At 43.7% G+C, this 12,354-nt stretch overlaps 1 protein-coding gene across 1 annotated transcript in view; it reads left to right on the forward strand.

The window, feature by feature from the left end:
- The first annotated feature begins 2,237 nt into the window (after positions 1 to 2,237).
- The window catches only part of NUP93 (nucleoporin 93), a 138,150-nt gene continuing 128,033 nt past the window's right edge, over positions 2,238 to 12,354 (forward strand). The window contains exon 1 of the mRNA XM_087728545.1: positions 2,238 to 2,344. The gene's annotated coding sequence lies outside the window, so the exon portion shown is untranslated. The remainder of the gene's footprint in view (positions 2,345 to 12,354) is intronic.

A 12,354-nucleotide genomic window follows, 5' to 3' on the forward strand; every position in this document is an offset into this window, starting at 1 on the left:
TCCCTACACAAGGCCATAGGAATACTCCCTAGATAAGGTAGGCATAGACAGGAGCTTGAACAAAAGAAAGCTTTAAAGATCATGTTGGTAAAACGAAACTTTTCTCTTGATTGGATAAACTTTGTTTCTATCTGCCTAAAATGTATATAATACTCTGATTCCTTCTTGCAGCGTGTGACTATTCCTTACATGCATTTATTTTTATGTTTTGGATATAGTTTTGTCACCCAGCTTTTGCTTTGGCCATAAATAAAAGCTAATATTTTTTGCAAGCCTCGTCTTGAGTTTCACTCTCTTTGGCATCTCAGTGGCTCGGGAAAACTGCTGGAATCTTACATTATGTTGAATTTGATTGTGAAGAGCAATATCAGAGATTTTATCTGGGTAACTTTATGGGCTGCGCAAGAATCCACTATCGCAGTCAGAATCCCAAAGGACTTCTCTATCATCTGTCTTGCTGCTATCATCATCTTATTTACTTCCCCTTTTACTGCTTTGGGTGTCGAGGGAGAGTCAACATTCTGGCAGCCTCAACCATTGTTAATCAATGTTGTAGCATGTTTTGATGTTCTTGCAGTGTGCACAAGCAAGCCTGCCCTTCAAGATTGGAACCTGCAGAAGAGAAATAATTGCACAATATTGTGGGAAGTTATCATCCAGCCCTCTTCCAGAAAAATGAAATATCCTAGGAAATATTGAAAAGGCAGAATATTTCTCTGGTTATGAAAAGAAGCATGTTTTAAAAGACAGAATAGTTGCCTGTAGCTTCTTGCCCACCCCCACTTTGTCAATAGGCCCATTAAGACTAGCCAGGCTAGCCCACTTTACATAATAAAGACTTCAGCAGCAGCTACAGAAAGGCATGATTGGCCTTTTACTCAGGTCTCCACATGGCATCTGAGAACTCATCTATGGATTCAAAACAGCCTAGAGAGTAGCCCCCTGCATGGCACCATGGGAGTCTGACAACCAATCAGAATACATTTCTTACACAGGAATAGGAAACAGAGGTGGGACTAAACAGGGTATAAAAAGCCTAGCAAGCCCCTTCCTCAGCCCTTCTCTTCTTCTTCACCAACATTGAAACATGTGATCACCTTTTCTGTTCAGGGCTCAAGCCATGTGGCCCTGTCCAACAATAAACCATCTTTCTAAGCAGCCTCCATGTCTCCAGTGTCTTCTTCCCCACTTGGAGCTGAACCCAGAAGGACATTTCTTTCAACAGTATTATTACTCAATTTTAAACTTTTAGCGTTTGCAGAGATGCAACAGCTACGCAGGTATCTTCAAACAACACAAACACAAACACGCACACACACACACACACAAAAACACATTCCCTGATGCACAGTGATGCAGAAGTCTAAAACATTTCTTTTTTTGTATTGTCCTACACTCCCCTTCCTTTTTTGATTGTAAGCCGCCCTGAGTCCCCTCAGGGAAAAGGGCGGCCTATAAATAAACTACAAACAAACAAATAAATCAAGCTTAAGTGAGCAACCATTCAAAGTATAATGGCACTGACAAAAATGACTTATGGTCAATCCTCGCACTTACAACTAGCACAGCTTCTCATGGTCAGGTGATTGGAATCCAAGCACTTGTCAACTGGCATGTATTTATGATGAAGGCAGCATCCTAGGGTCATGCCATTGCCATTTCCAATTTTCCCAGCTGGCTTTCAACAAGCAAAGTCAAGGAGAGAAGCTGGACTCACTTAACAACTGCATGATTCACATAGGAATCATGGGGGTGGGTGGGTGGGAAAGATCATTGTTTTGCTTAGCAACCGAAATTCTGGTCCCAATTGGGCTCATGTCAAGGACTACCTATAATCAGCGATTGGATTTTTGGTCAGGCTTTATTGTACATTTTACTCTTCCTTTTTGCAGATGCGTTTTCCACCAGTTACCATCCCTCCCACTCCCTCCCCCTGGAATTTTTCAGGGCCACCGAATGGAAGCTGTACGGCCTCCTGTTTCCATAGCAACGAAGCCTGGCTAGTCGTGATTTAGGGAGGCGTCTCACGGCCGCCACCCAGATCTCATCCCGCCCATACGCCGGGCAAAGAACACAAAGGAAAGAAAAGATCCACACAAAGGAAAGAAAGAACGAAAGAACACCAAGCATTTCCCATGTTAAGCCAGTCTCGTTTTTATTTCGTATTATTCAAGCGCCCTATTCCCCCCCCATCCCTTCCTCTCTAGCGTCATAAGGGCGTGGGCGGGGCCGGCTTGGCGCGCCGCCGCAAGGGCTGATGGGAAAAGCCGGATTCTCCACCAATCGTTGCGCGCGGCGGGCAGCGGCGCGCCGTCGACGTTGCGCCGGCGGAACGAGGGGCACGGTAAGTGTGGCCGCGGCGAGGTTAGAACATGTGGCTTCTTTGGCGAGCCTCTTTCCTTGGGCTTCCCGGAATGCGGCAGTCGTACCTCGAGGCGTCCTTTAGAGGGTCCATCTTTCCTTTCTGCAAAGCAGCTTCCGTTAGCCTTTTGGACTTCCTTGCCCAGAATTCCCTAAGCGGTAAAACCAATGGCTGAGCCGTTCAGGGAATTCTGGGAATTGAAGTCCCCCCCCCAAAAAAAAACATGGAGGAAAAAGAAGGCGTGGGTTGGATTTTGCCTGCCACATGAACAAGTAGCAGCCCCGCTTTTCAATTTTGCTGGGACTCCCCCTTCCCCGATCCCAAAGCAGGTGCGCCAGAGGCTTGTTTGTCTTAGGAGTCCCAGAAGCAGGTCCTGGTACTCGGACATGGAGGTTTAATTTGGGCTAATATTTCCCCTGACTTTTGTCATCTGGCTAACTAGCATTTAGAATAGAATTCTTTATTGGCCAAGTGCGATTGGACACACAAGGAATTTGTCTTTGGTGTACATAAAAAGACGATACATTCATCACAAATCATAAGATACAAAACTTAGTGATAGTCATTGGTTACTAATAAGCAATTCAAATCATACTAGGAAGCAAACAGAACAATATAAATCGTAAAGTTACAAGCAACAAGATTATAATCATATGTGGGAGGAAATAGGTAATAGGAAGGATGAGAAGAGTAACAAATAATTTCATTGTATACATGATGTACAATGACAATAAAGGCTATACTCCTGATGGCAAACCTATGGCATGCATGCCCATAGTCCCATGCGGAGCCATGTCGCCTGGCAGGCACAGTGCTTTAATAGAATAGAATAGAATTCTGTGTGATTGGTCACAGTGTGTGATTGGACACACAAGGAATTTGTCTTTGGTGCATATTCTCAGTGTACATAAAAGAAAAGATCCATTTGTCAAAAATCATAAGGTACAACATTTAATGATAGTCATAGGGTACAAATAAGCAATCGAATCATATTATGAAATAATATAAATCGTAAGGATACAAGCAATGAAGTTACAGTCATACAGTCATAAGTGGAAGAAGATGGGCGATAGGAACAAATGGGAAGATTAATAGTAGTGCAGACTTAGTAAATAGTTTGACAGTGTTGAAGGAATTATTTGTGTAGCAGAGTGATGGCGTTTGGGAAAAAAACCTGTTCTTGCGTCTAGTTCTCTTGGTGTGCAGTGCTCTATAGTGTCATTTTGAGTGTAGGAGTTGAAACAATTGATGTCCAGGATGCGAGGGGTCTGTAGATATTTTCACAGCCCTCTTTTTGACTCGTGCAGTGTACAGATCCTCAAGGGAAGGCAGATTAGTAGCCATTGTTTTTCCTGCAGTTATCCTCTGAAGTATGTTTCTGTCTTGTTGGATTGCAGCACCAAACCAGACAGTTATAGAGGTGCAGATGACAGAGTTAAAAAGGCTGGATCAGGGTTAAGCCTCTCCATTATGGCGTTCTTTTCCCATAATGGTGAAGTAGAGCCTCAAGAGCCAGATACACCATTACATTATTGATGTAAACAATGATTGATGCAATGACTCCAGTTTTGTGGGTTAACACAATAAAATCATCCATAAATGAACTATGCAGTTTGGATTTCTAGAGGGTTAGCCTTAAATGTGGTTGGCTAATTTGTGGTTCTGAATGTGTGAATACAGCATCCTGAATGTGCTAAAATAATCCAGATTTTGAAGTAGTGTCACCTGGAGAGATAGGTAAAGTCCATCCTTACAGGTTGAAGTTTCCCAATGTGATTCTGAGATAGTCATCGCTCATTCTAACCAAGTTCAGGATTTTGGAGGGTTTTTGGGGGGTGGGGTGGGGAAATCAAGGCAGTCATACAAATGTACGGATATGTCAAATTACCCTCCGAAGGAAATACGCGATAGAAATTGAACTAATAATTTTCTTCTATAGCAGAAGACCTTCATAAAGCATTTTTGCACAAATACGTTTTGTACATGGTGATGAATTTCAGATTGCTGGAATAAATCATTCATTTTCCAATATTTTGATAGGAGTTTTTCTCTGCAAGAGCTGCTTTGTTTCTGCTCACATGCCTTTGGTGTCTGATATTGAAGCCCGCAATATTAATTAGGAAGCTTTTAACATTGTTTTTTAGATCAGATTGTTTGAATTTCCTTGGACTATAAGGAATATAGATTTGCTCTTATTAATGCCTGAAGACCTCTGTGGTTATACCGCTTCAGAAAACAGTATACAGGATCAACAGACTATTTTCCTTCTTTCTGTGCAGCTTCAGAAATTAACACATGGGACAATGGACCATTTTTCTTCTTCCTGGGCACAGGGCTATGCATTCGAGTTATACAGGGTCATTAAAAAAAACCCCTACTTGGGCTTGTTTGCATTGCAAATACGCATTGACCGCTGGCGATTATACATATCCACTAGGTAGGCCTGCATTGCAGAGCTGAATTCTGATGAATCCTAAATTATGTGGGCAATGCGTAGGGCTTAATGGAATGCCTGCCTTCCTTTTTCATCAAGGCAAACTGGTTGGTTGGTATGTGTCGTCTCTATTCCACACCCACACCCCCGACAGTTCTTTAAGTTGGGAGGTTTAGTATTTCAGATGCAACCCACTTCCCGAATCGAGATCTGTAAGACATGTGGCACTGTATAACTACCGTGGCCTTTTGTGAGTAATAGGCACAATTCATTTTATTGTTGGGTGTCCTTCAAGAACTCAAGGCATTGAACGTCATTCTCTCTTCTCATTCCTCCTAAAAACAACTGTGAGTTGGATTGGGCTGAAAGAGAGAGACCTATCCAAAGTCACCCAGTAAGCTTCCATGGTTGGGTCTATGTTTAGATGTCATGGTTAGAAGTCCATGGGTGAACTTCCCTGGTTGAGTCCCTTAGCTGACTGGGGACTTCTGGCAGTTGAAGTCCACAAGTCTTAAGGCTGGCAAGTTTAGAGACCCCTGTGTTATTCTAATACCTGAACTACAGCATATCATCATTCACTTTACCTGTAATTTAACAGAATAGCAGAGTTGGAAGGTAGTTTGGAGGTCTTGTAGTTCAACCCCCTGCTCAAGCAGGAGACCCTATACCAGGGGTCGGCAACTTTAAACACTCAAACAGCCACAAAGGTCCTAACCGCAGCCCCCCCCTCAATTCTGGAGCTAACTGGAAATCCGGTTCCCCCACCATAGAGTCTCCTCCTAGCGTGGCGTCCTTTTTTCTTTGCTGACCAGAAGTCCGGTTCCCCCACCATAGAGTTTCCTCCTAGTGCAGCATCCTTTGTCCTTTTACTGACCCGTGACATGGAGCTGCAGCAGAGGGACGAAAGAGCTCTTCTTAAAAGCCTCTAGTGATGGAGCACCCACAACTTCCGAAGGCAACCCATTCTACTGGTTAATTGTTCTCACTGTTAGGAAGTTTCTCCTTCGTTCTAGGTTGCTTCACTCTTTGATGAGCTTCCATTCACTACTTGTTGTCTTGCCTTCTGCTGCTTTGGGGAATAGGTTGACCCCTCTTCGTGGCAGCCCCCCAAATACTGGAACACTGCTTTCATGTCACCCACCTAGGCCTTCTTTTCACTGGACTAGACAAACTCAATTCCAACAACCATTCTTTGTATGGTTTTATTTAACCTGCCATAAGTATAAGCAGGCCATGGCTTTTCCAGTTTTTCCTGTCTCATTGGGGCTTGAGTATGAGGCATTCCTGCAGAGCTGACCCTCATGCTTTTTCTATACTCAACTTATTCAGGTGTCTCATTTCTATTTATTTTTGACATTCTTTCTCCCCACCCCCCAGCAATGACAGAAGAGCTTGACCATTCTCCTGTGTGCCTTTTTCTTTCTCTCACTGTCCTTTTGGAGATCAGAGAACTTTATACTTGAGCTGAAAGTACAGATAGTTCTCAACTTATGACTAATTCATGGAATACCGTATTTTTCAGAGTATAATATATACCTTTTTACCCCCTAAAAGAGCATGGAAGTGTTGGTGCATCTTATGCATCGAATACAGCCATTTTTGGCTGGGTTTTTTTTGCAAAAAGGAGGTGTTGAAGCCTGCAGAGTACTCCTGGGGGCCGGGGAGGAGAAAAACTTTTTTTTCTTACTTACCTCTTCAAAATCTTGGTGCGCCTTATACACCGGTGCTTCTTATAGTCCCAAAAAATATGGTAGCTCATACGTTGTGCCAGTCATTAAGCTACTCCCCACAGGTCCATACCCACAATGTTATGATCTTCTTTGCAGCGGTGATCAAGCGAACTGATTTTAGCCAACAGTCATTTCTTGCCAGAAACTGAAAGTAAATACCATTTTTTGGGGGGGAAAACTCACAAATTCTGGTGATGGGACTGCGGGATGCTGCAAATGGGTCATAAATGTGCCCAAAAGGCGATCACATGACCATGGAAGAGGCAGCGGTCAGGATTCGAAACTGAGTCCTAAGTGGCTCTGGGGAGGTTTTCGAACTACCTGTACGATGGATTGTGTGGTCTCCCCACATTTGATTTTACACATATTTCACTGGGCCCAATAATAAATATTTTAGCCTGACCCATTGTTTTAAGCTTTAGATTTCCAGAATCTCCTAATTGGTAAATAAAAACCAGCTTAATTTTTTTAAATTTTTCATTTTTTAGGAGCGCTCCAATGAATAATTTTGTGCTAGGGGATATAATTTGTGGCTGAATACCAGCAACAATTAACAGAGTTGGAAGGGACCTTGTAGGTCATCTAGTCCAACTAGCCCAAGCAGGAGACCCTACTCTATTTCTGACAAATGGCAGTCCAGTCTGTTCTTGAAAACCTCAAGTGATGAAGCCCCCACAACCTCCGAAGGGAACTTCTGTTCCACTGGTCGATTGTTCTCACTGTCAGAAAATTCCTCCTTATTTCCAGGTTGAATCTCTCCTTGTTCAGTTTCCATCCATTATTCCTTGTCTGGCCTTTGGACGCTTTGGAAAATAGCTTTGCCCCCTGCTCTGGCTCCCCTGGTCCTTCTCTTCACTAGACTAGCCATGCCCAGTTCCTGCAACCATTCTTCATATGTTTTAGCCTCCAGTCCCCTCATCATCCTGGTTGCTCTTCTCTGCCTTTTTCTAGAGTCTTAACATCTTTTTTACAGTGTGGTGACCAAAACTGGATGCAGTACTCTAGGTGGGGTCTTACTAGTGACAGATCATCCTTTTTATTTTTTTAAACCAAAAAAACAACAACCTTGCTTTCTCTGGTTTTTGGATTTGTCTTCGATTGGCATTGAAATTTTCTCTCTCTCTCTCTTTCTCTCTCTCTCTCTCCCTCCCTCTTTCTTTATCTCTCCCTCCCTCTTTCTTTCTCTTTCTCCCTCCCTCCCTTCTTTCTTTCTTTCTTTCTTTCTCTCTCTCCCTCTTTCTTTCTCTTTGTCTCTCTTTCTTTCTTTCTTTTTCTTTCTTTCATTCTCTCTCTCTCTCTCTCTGTCTCCGATCTGTGCTGCTGCAGTTTCCTCATATATCCTGGCATGATGACTCTGCTAATCTTCCCCTGTGCTGAACTCCCATCAAGAGTCTGTCTGCAGTCTCTTGAATGCAGCAAACTTCCTCCCCCTCTTCCATTGTAAAGGTTCTATGTCTGGGCACTGATGGTCTGGGGGAAAAAAATAAATATTTGAAAGCTGTCAATTTGAAAGAAAGGCTGTGTTTCTCCATCAGCTGGAGGATAAACAGCCATTAGACAATAGAAGGATGTGCCCTGCAAACAATAGAAATGGAATCAGAGGCTGCTCCACCACGCCCTCCTTTCCCCAACTCACTCCTGTCTTTTTCAAGCCAACATTAAATCCGAAATGCTTTACACAGGAAGTCCTCGACTTACAACAGTTCCTTTAGTGACCGCTCAAAGTTACACCAGAAAAAGTGACTTAGGGCCGTTTTTCACACCGCTGCAGCATCCCCTTGGTCACATGATCAACATTCTGGTCACGTGATCAACATTCTGGTCACGTGATCAACATTCAGATCACCTAGCTACCCCTACGTTATCAATTTAGTTTTGAATATTTGCCACACTGATTTCCGTGTGCTGGCTAATGACCTCAATCAGGTTTTTTTCCATTTGATTTACACCAACAATTTGATTCTATTACTTTTTCTCACTGAATCATGTTTCCATTCTACAAATAAAGCAGAAGGTGGGATAATTGCAGGATGTGCATAAAATGTTCTGAGGATGTGGATTGTATTGCTTTGTCCATTTTCATTTTGCTTCCAATCCAAGCATATCTGAGGGCAGAGGGTCATCCTAAAATACTAATTTACACCGAAAGTGATTAATTTTGCCTTTTCAGGCTGCTCAGGATTATTGGTCTGAAATTTGGCTACAAAGAACCAGAAAGTAACTACACAATTTTCTGCTACTTTTCAACAGACAACAAAATAACAACCTATGCTGATAGAAAGCTTTTAGATAGGCTCAATAAACCTAGAAGAAGGATGGTCAATTAAACAGACATATGGGGGAAGCCAGTACTGACCCACTCCTTAAATCATTCTCTGCTAGAACACTTAAAAAAAAAACTTGACTCCAGCTCAGAATCCCGGTGAGCCTTTGAGTTCATTTATATTTGTTTATTTACGGAACTGACCCAACTTGGTAGGAACACAATGCATTAAAAAAAAGAGATGTACCATGTTCCAATTGGTGCTTGAATTAAATCTCTTGCAGTTCGCTTGTTCGTTACACTGATGTGCCAACTAATAACGTTATTGATCTAAAGTGGTATACAATATTATGATAATCCACTGGTAAAATACTCACAACATTGTGTTTGCCAACGTTTATCTTTATTTTGTAAGTCTTACAGCATTGCAAGCTGGGCAGGGTACAAGTTTGACGAGTTATTTTTATGAATAAAAACCCTCAGTAAAAATGAATTTTTAATGGATTTCTGTTTGTTATCCCGCCTTTATTTTTATTTTTTTTATAAATATGGGCAGTCTTCAAGTTGCGACCAAGTTGAGCCCAAAGCTTCTGTTGCTAAGCAAAACATTTCTTAAGTGATTTTTTTGCAACATTTTACAACCCTTTTTGGCCACGGTGGTTAAGTGAATCACTGCAGTTGTTAAGTTAGTAACCCGGTTGTTAAATGAATCTGGCTTCCCCATAACTTTGCTTATCAGAAGGTTGCCAAATGTGATCACAGGACCCTGGGACATTGCAACCGTCATAAATATGAGTCACTTGCCAAATGTCTGAATTTTGATCACTTGTATAGGTAGTCGTAAGTCCAGGACTAGTTTGTTTAGTGACCGTTTGAAGTTACAATGGCACTCACTGAAAAAAGTAACTTATGACCATTTTTCACACTTACGACATTTGCAACATCTCCTTAGTAGCTTACATTACATTCAGATGCTTGACAACCCGCTCACATTTATGACGGTTGCAGTGTCCCAGGGTCACTTGATCGCCTTCTGCAACCTTTGGACACCCCAAGTCAATGGAGAAGCCAGGTTCACTTGACAACCGCGTGACTAATTTAACAACTGCAGTGATCCACTTAACGTGCCCAAAAAGTCGCAAAATGGGGCAAAACTCACCTTATAAAGTGTCTCACTTAGCAACCTGAATTCTGGCCTCAATTGTAGTTGTGAGTGGGAGGCCTCCCTGTATTCCAAGCATGGCCTTAATAAGGCTCTGTCAAGCGGTACTTTATGAAGTCCTGCTTTAGAATTTCACGGGAATGCAAAGGTAAAGGTAAAAGTTCCCCACGCACAGACATGCTAGTTGTTCCTGACTCTAGGGGGCAGTGTTCATGTTCGTTTCAAAGCCGAAGAGCCAGCGCTGTCCGAAGATGTCTCCGTGGTCATGTGGCCGGCATGATTAAACGCCGAAGGCTCACGGAACACTGTTACCTTCCCACCAAAGATGGTCCCTATTTTTCTACTTGCATTTTTTATGTGCTTTTGAACTGCTAGGTTGGCAGAAGCTGGGACAAGTAACGGGAGCTCACTCCGTTACGCGGCGCTAGGGATTCAAACCGCCGAACTGCCGACCTTTCTGATCAACAAGCTCAGCGTCTTAGCCCCTGAGCCACCGCTGCGACTTGGCAATGTACAAGGTCACTAAACAAACTGTTGCAAGTCGAATTCTACCTGATAAGGGTTCAGGCAGCCGAGTGGCAGCCATTCTGCGTCTCCCAACTTCCCCTGAATCTCCTCTTGACATTTGTTGGCTTAACCGTTCCAGTTTCGACTGTCATTTGGCCGATTTGCAGCTACTTCCCGGGGTCGCCTTTTTAAAAAAAGCGAGTGAGGAAGTGCCCTGGCAGAAACAAACCCCAAAGTGCGTGCTGTCCTTGCGCCTTTTTTTTGTTGTTGTTGTCGTCTCACGCTTGATGGGAAGTTTGCTGCTGTGCAATGAATGAAAAAAATAAAAGAGAAAGTGAATCCGATCGAAGCAGCATCTGCCGTTCTTGCAGTCACAGACAGACGCACGGCTGCTTCCGAAATTGGCAGGCGCAACCTTATCGGAGCGAGAATACGACTTGCTTTGGATGCTGTCTGCCAGCAGAGGCTGTTGCTCTTTGCCAGAGGAGGGAAGCAGCTTGCATGGAGAGGCCGAACCTTACTGCATTGCAGGGCATAGAAATGCTTTTTTCTCCGTGGCTGGGCTCCCCTCCCTGACTTTCTGTCTCCATCGCACATGCTGTTTATTGGCTTATCGAAGGCTGCTGGTGGTTAATGCCTCAAAGTAATGCTGGCTTGCGTTGAGGGGAAGATTCATGCGATCTCCGTTCCTTGGCGCCACTGGCCTGATCTGTGCAGTTGGATGTCTGTATGACATTTCTGGGAAGAAAGGCCATGTTTTGCCTTCCCCTTGACAAAATTAACCTATCATGGAGAACAGAGAGGGCTGTTTGTTCGTGTAACAGAGGCTGTGTACGTCCCTGTGAAGTTCGAAAGAGGTACTTTGTAAAGTACCCCTTTGTGAAGCCTTAGTAAGACCACACTTGGAATGCCACATCCAGTTCAGTGGTGGGCTGCCAATTTTTTTTACTACTGGTTCGGGCATGCTCCTGCCCCCCTGCGCATGCATAATGCTTCTGTGCATGCATGACACCTCTGCGCATGCCCAGAAGTGTCCGGGTGGGTAGATGGAGCCTCCCACCGCTACTACTACTGGTTCGCCCAATCCGGGGCGAACTGAGAGCAACCCACCTCTAGTCCAGTGCCAGGCCATCAGCCATCTTTTCTTTTGGGTCTTTTTCCTGCCACACTTTCTATTATTCTACTATGCATTTCCTATTGTGGGAAAATGGCAGGGGGGATTGTAGAAGTGAGATGCGATGTAGCCATAACAAAATTCTTTCTAGAAAGCCAAGGTCATCCTTTGTCTCTGCACCTCTGCACCTGACCGGAACTGGATGGGTAGAACTCCCAGCATGGCAGTGGGAGATTGGACCATGTGATGGGCTGGTGGGTGCGGGGGCAAGATCTTGAACTTTCAACGAGGTGGGGAAAACCGGGAAGCTTTCAGATTCGGGTTTTCCCAGATGTGCCAACATGGCTCTTCATAAATTGGAACTTTGAGGAATCTTTTGCCTCGGACTCTGATTTACTTTTGAATGCTATTTGGAACCCTGACATCCAGTTCTGTTCACCACAATATGAAAAAGATGTTGGGACTCTGGAAAAGAGTGCAGAGAAGAGCAACAAAAATGATTAGGGGGCTGGAGGCTAAAACATACAAAGAATGATTACAGGGATTGGGTATGTCTAGTTTAATGAAGGGATGTGGTGGCTCAGTGTCTAAGATGCTGAGCTTCTTGATCAGAAGGTTAGTTGTTCGGCGGTTCGAATCCCTAGGGCCGTGTAATGGACTGAGCTTCCGTTACTTGTCCCAGCTTTTGCCAACCTAGCAGTTCAAAAGCATGTAAAAAATGCAACCACCTTTGGTGGGAAGTTAACAGCGTTCCGTGCCCCTTCAGCGTTTAGTCATGCCGG

The sequence above is a fragment of the Thamnophis sirtalis genome, unplaced genomic scaffold, assembly GCF_051295495.1.
Source record: "Thamnophis sirtalis isolate CommonGarterSnake01/CBP01778 unplaced genomic scaffold, rThaSir2_p1.2 scaffold_14, whole genome shotgun sequence".
Lineage (NCBI taxonomy): Eukaryota > Metazoa > Chordata > Lepidosauria > Squamata > Natricidae > Thamnophis > Thamnophis sirtalis.